Source organism: Triticum aestivum, chromosome 7A, assembly GCF_018294505.1.
Source record: "Triticum aestivum cultivar Chinese Spring chromosome 7A, IWGSC CS RefSeq v2.1, whole genome shotgun sequence".
Taxonomy (NCBI): Eukaryota; Viridiplantae; Streptophyta; class Magnoliopsida; order Poales; family Poaceae; genus Triticum; species Triticum aestivum.
In genome coordinates, this window is record NC_057812.1 from 243,073,147 (window position 1) to 243,079,391 (window position 6,245).

Sequence of the window (6,245 nt, forward strand, 5' to 3'; positions counted from 1 at the left end):
CCCAGGTTCGGGCCCTCTCGATGGAGGTAATACCCTACTCCTGCTTGATTAATATTGATGATATGGGTAGTACAAGAGTAGATCTACCACGAGATCAAGGAGGCTAAACCCTAGAAGCTAGCCTATGGTATGATTGTTGTGTATGGAGTTGATTGCCTACGGACTACAACCCTCCGGTTTATATAGACACCGGATAGGGTTAGGGTTACATAAAGTCGGTTACAATGGTAGGAGATCTCGAATATCCGCATCGCCAAGCTTGCCTTCCACGCCAAGGAAAGTCCCATCCGGACACGGGACGAAGTCTTCAATCTTGTATCTTCATAGTCCAGGAGTCCGGCTGAAGGTATAGTCCGGCTACCCGAAAACCCCCTAATCCAGGACTCCCTCAAAGAGCAAGAAAGATTCTTCTTCTAGTAGTTACAATAATCATGTTAAATCCAATATTGTTTCCTATAGTAGTTCTCTTGATTCCTCTAATGATTCTCTTATCCGAGTTACGCTTGAGCAAGAAAATAGCTTATTGAAGGGAATTATAGAGAAAGGTGTTTACAAGAGCCTTGCCGGAAGTAGGAAATTTGAGGAAATTGTACACAAGCAAGGAAGTCACCAAATGAATCAAGATGTTGGTTTTGAATGCAAGTTCAATGCCAATGGAGTTGAGTGGGATGAAGATCAATACCCCAAGACAAAGTTTGTTCCTCAACAAGAGAAGTATGATCCCACTTCTTTCAAGGGAACACAAGCTCAAGATGATCTTGATACGTCTCCAACGTATCTATAATTTTTGATTGTTCCATGTTGGTTTATTATCAATCTTGGATGTTTTATAATCATTTTATAGTCATTTTATATCATTTTTTGGTACTAATCTATTGACATAGTGCCAAGTGCCACTTGCTGTTTTTCCATGTTTTTTACATCGCAAAAAATCAATATCAAACGGAGTCCAAATGCCATGAAACTTTATGGAGATTTTTATGGACCAGAAGTAAGATATTGGGCCCTGGTAGCACCTAGGGGGAGTCCCGAGGAGGGCACAACCCACCAGGGCGCGCCAGGAGGCCCAGGCGCGCCCTGGTGGGTTGTGCCCACCTCGGGTGCCCCTCGGACCGCCTCTTTGCTCTATAAATACCCAAATATTCCCAAAAACCTAGGGGAGTCGACGAAATATTGATCCAGTCGACGAAGGGTCCAGAACTACCAGATCCAATCTAGACACCATCATCGACGGGTTCCCCACTTCCATTGGTGCCTCTCCGATGATGCGTGAGTAATTCTTTGTAGACCTTCGGGTCCATAGTTAGTAGCTAGATGGCTTCATCTCTCTCTCTCTCTCTCTCTCTCTCTCTCTCTCTCTTGATTCTCAATACAATGGTCTCTTGGAGATCCATATGATGTAACTCTTTTGTGGTGTGTTTGTTGGGATTGATGAACTTTGAGTTTATGATCAGATCTATCTCTTTATATCCATGAAAGTATTTGAGTTTCTTTGATCTCTTTTATGCATGATCTCTTATAGCCTTGTATTTCTTCTCCGATATTTGGGTTTTGTTTGGCCAACTTGATCTATTTATCTTGCAATGGGAAGAAGTTCCCGGTAGTGGGTTCGATCTTACGGTGCTTGATCCTAGTGACACAAAGGGAACCGACACGTATGTATCATTGCTAATAAGGATAAAATTATGGGATTTATATCTACTGCCATAGATAAACAAATCTCGTCTACATCATGTCATCGTTCTTATTGCATTACTCCATTTTTTCCATGAACTTAATACACTAGACGCATGCTGAATAGCGGTCGATGTGTGGAGTAATAGTAGTAGATGGAGGCAGAAGTCGGTCTACTAATCTTGGACGTGATGCCTATGTAATGATCATTGCCTGGACATCATCATAATTATTTGAGGTTCTATCAATTGCCCAACAGTAATTTGTTTACCCACCGTTTGATGTTTTTCTCGAGAGAATCCACTAGTGAAACCTACGGCCCCCAGGTCTTCTTTCTCATATTATTTGCCTTTGCAATCTACTTTTTATTTTCTTTTATTTTCAGATCTATTAAACCAAAAACCAAAAAATACCTTGCTGTAATTTATTTTATTTGGCATTCGATCTATCAATATTTACAACTTTCTCCCGTCCACGTGCCATTTCTGGCGCCGTTACCCGAAAGGGATTGGCAACCCCTTTAACACGTAGGGTTGCGAGTGGTTGTTATTTGTGTGCAGTGACTGTTTACATTGTGTTGCTTGGTTCTCCTACTGGTTCGATAACCTTGGTTTCATATCTGAGGGAAATACCTACTGTAGTTTGCTGCATCATCCTTTCCTCTTTGGGGAAATACCGACGTAGCTTCAAGCGACATCAGATCTTACACCACAAGACCACAAGCTAAAAGGCAAGGACAAGCTTCAAGAAGAGATTGATGCATTTGAAGAAGCTCCAAAGGCCTTGGTCAAGTGGGTTCCCAAGAATACATCAAGTTCTACTTCATCAAGTACAACTACAACTCCAAGGATTCCCATCAAGATGATGTGGATCCCAAAGAAGAAGAACTAGAGAGTTCTTGAGGGTGACTCTGCCAACATACTTCACTCATATTCATTTTGGCAAAGTACAAGTGCAACCAACTTTCACATCTTGCACCAGTTCAAGGAGTCACAAACCATCTTGTTGGTAAGACAGGGGACAAGGTAACCTAATGCTTCCATGGATAACATCATATGTGAACTTCACTCTATGTCTATGGATATCCTTGTGTGTTCCTTGCGGGACTAACCCATGTAGGTATTGAAAGTGCAACTCACTCCAATAGATTGCTCCAAATGATCTACATCAGCATTGAGCATCTACATATTCGACACCTACATGAAGTCATCATCGAGAAAACCTAAGGTTAGTTCATCCCTCTTAGGGGGTATATCACATCTAGGGGAGCTTTGCTCTAAGAATTGAGCTAAAGCAACTCTAACAGTGTGAACACAATAATGCTTTATGAAAAAGTGGTAACCCCACTTGTGCTTAAACGATGAGTATAGCCTACGATCAAATGTTCTCATTTGACTCCTCAGTCAATATACTGATATATAGATGACCTAGTCATCGCCAATTGCTTGATAGATGCTAGAGTGTTTGTGCATGCTTTGCCACATATTTCATTTGCTATCTTATTGTGTGAGCATGTTGGTTGCATATATTTCCCATTCGAGGACATCCATTTGTTGCTTTGTTTGTTTGGCATTTCTTTTTGCCAAATGGATGGACAATAATGCCTAAGTACTCCCTCTAGCTATCTACGCTTTTCTCGTCTCAAACTCTATTCATGCTACATCACAAAGTTTGATCAAGTCGAATTCGGACCCTCCGGGTGAGTAGCACTCGGAGCCACCGATCCGTCAAGGGATTAACCTTCCAAAACCTCTCAATGGTTCTTGGTCTGGCTGATTCATTCCTTTCAGTCTCACCGAACACATTGGGTTGATCTAGGTTTTCATCTCGGTGCAACCGATTAGAACAGTTCGGTCACACCGAGTTGCAGTAACCGCTTGTGATTCTGCATCTCGGTGCCACCAAGTTGTTCCACTCGGTCACACCGATAGTGACTGGGTATATATATCCGCGGGTTGAATTTTGGAAATTACTTCAAACCTCCAACCGCGCCTACCCAGCTCTACCGCTCCTCCTGGTCTACAGATTGTCTCTGTCGTCGCCAGCGCCCTCCTACCGCAGGTCTCCGCCACCGTCAACGGGAATCTACTCCGCCTTTGTCACCATAGCGAGTTCGCCACCAAGTTAGGGTGCAGACTCGATTCCCTTGTGCAATCTTTAACTCTGATTGCTGCACAAACATTAATGCCATGATTCTAGCCACGTTTGAAATCATTCTATCCAACCAAAACTTCCTCTAGATTAGATTTGATGCAAAAACTTAGGGTTGGGTTTCCGCCGAACTCATCTCGGACCGACCGATTTGGAGTATTCGGTCTCACCGATTTTGGCCCAGGCCATTGCACATGTACTACTCAGTCTGACCGAAGTGTACAAATCGGTGTGACCGAGTTCACTTTCTCTGTGAAACCCTAGCATCTCGAAGTCACCGAACTGTGTCTCAGTGTGACAGAAAATCACATGTTTAGACTCTAAAGTTGCTTCGGTGTCACTGAGTTTGTCAGATCGATAGCTCCAAAATGCTTTCTATAGAAATCTAAAAATAAGTTTTTGTCTCAACTTTTTTCCAAAATAGTTGTGTTTTGTGATGCTCATCTACTCTACCTATACTTATCTATTCACGGGGTCCGTGTCAGCCATGTCAAACAACAGCGACAGCCAGAATAGATCAGAGGAGCATGCAAATCTCAGTGAGGGCACCAGTCCCTCAAACAACAGCTATGAAGAGGGAAGCAGATGCACCCCAAGCAATCTGCCTAAGGCTGCAACTAGGCAGAGAAAGAAGAGAACCTCAGAATCTGAAGATGAGGACTTTGCGGTTGATGAGGAGGTCACCTCAAAGAAGAAAGTGCTCAAGAAGGAGCAAGTTGCTACTTCTGGCATCAAGCCTGGTATGAAGAAGAAGGCTCCTGCTCAGAGGAAGCCCATGTCCAAAGCCAGAGCCTCCACTCTTGAATCCATGAAATCAACAGAGGAAGAGGCTGCTGGAGGCAAGAAAAGGAAGGAAAGGGTCAAGAAGACCATGGCTAGAGTGATTGGAAAGCCTTCCATAATGAGGGAATCATATGAGGATGATGAGGAAGAGGAGCCAGTGCCCAAGTCACAGAAACTTATGGGTGATTCTATCAAGTCTGGGGCTGCTTCACCCAAGCCCAAGATAGCTCCCAAGCCATCTGCTCAAGCCCCAAAGTCAACAGCACCCAAGAGATCCACAAGAAACATCCCAGCTGTTGAGAAGAACAAGGCCCCAGTGCCTGAAGTTCAAGTAGAGGAAGAGCCCCAAGTGATGAAGCTATGTACCTAGGGTAGGGTCATGGACCTGTCCTAACTGCCCTACCCAGGGACATCTCTAGAAGAAATCACCTTTCAATCGACTTGGAGGCGTTCCACTCGACAGACTCGAAGACACCCGACCAAGAAGCATTCACTCGACCAAGAAGCAATCACTCGACGACCAGGAGGCCTAAAGTCACTCCGCACTCTAACGGTTGGTCATTAAGTAGCTTTTATGGTCATCACAGCACTTTATTACTAGCGTTACCAGTAACGCCCTGCCTTAATGTACATTGAACCCTTCGTAACGTGGGCTGGTCGGGGTCCTGGCGCACTCTATATAAGCCACCCCCCTCCTCCGAGACAAGGGTTCGCACCTCTGTAACTCATACTCACATAATCCAGTCGACCGCCTCTGGGCTCCGAGACGTAGGGCTTTTACTTCCTCCGAGAAGGGCCTGAACTCGTAAACCTTGCGTCCTTACAACTTCTCCATAGCTAGGACCTCGCCTCTCCATACTTACCTCCTACATTACTGTCAGACTTAGAACCACAACAGTTGGCGCCCACCGTGGGGCTGGTGTTTTAGCGTTTTGTTGGAGGAGTTGCGATTTTTTCCGACGCTAATCATCATGGTTTTCGACGGAGTTTTGGTGGAGGGCCGCGAGATCCGTCTCGGCGCGCTCACGTTCATCGCCGACCACTCCGCCTGGCTTCAGGAGGCTCCGCTCGACGTGGATGCACTCCCTGTCCGCGGGGCAACGCACTATAGCGTGTGCGTCCATGGCGTTCTCCTGCAGCTACCGTCGACCCCCTACCGGTCGGCTCTTGTGTTGTCCTCCCTCCCCATTTCCCGCCGGCGCAAGCGCTCCGGTCGGTCGAGACTTCAGCGGTGGGTGAGACACGCGATGGCCCGTCAGTCGGCCACCCGTCAAGTCGCGGCGATCGAGCCCGACGAATCCCTCTATGGCCTGTTCAACCTGTCGTCTGGCTCTGAAGAGACTGCATCCGAGTGCGACAGCAGCGATCCGGCGGCAGAGGTTCTGATGGTCGATGGCCCACCCACTCCCCCCGGTTTTACCCGCACCGACGAAGGCGCGGGAGGAGGCGACCCGTCGCGTCCCCATGAGGAGTATCTTCCTGAGCCTCTCACGTCGCTGCAGAGAGAAGAACTTCGCCGCCGGAATGTGGATGCGCTGCACACTCCTATCGTTGGAGAAACCCCCAAGGCTCGCGCCTTGGAGGATGCGCGCCTGGCAAACTTGGCCGAGCACACTCGACTGGAGAACCTCCAGCGA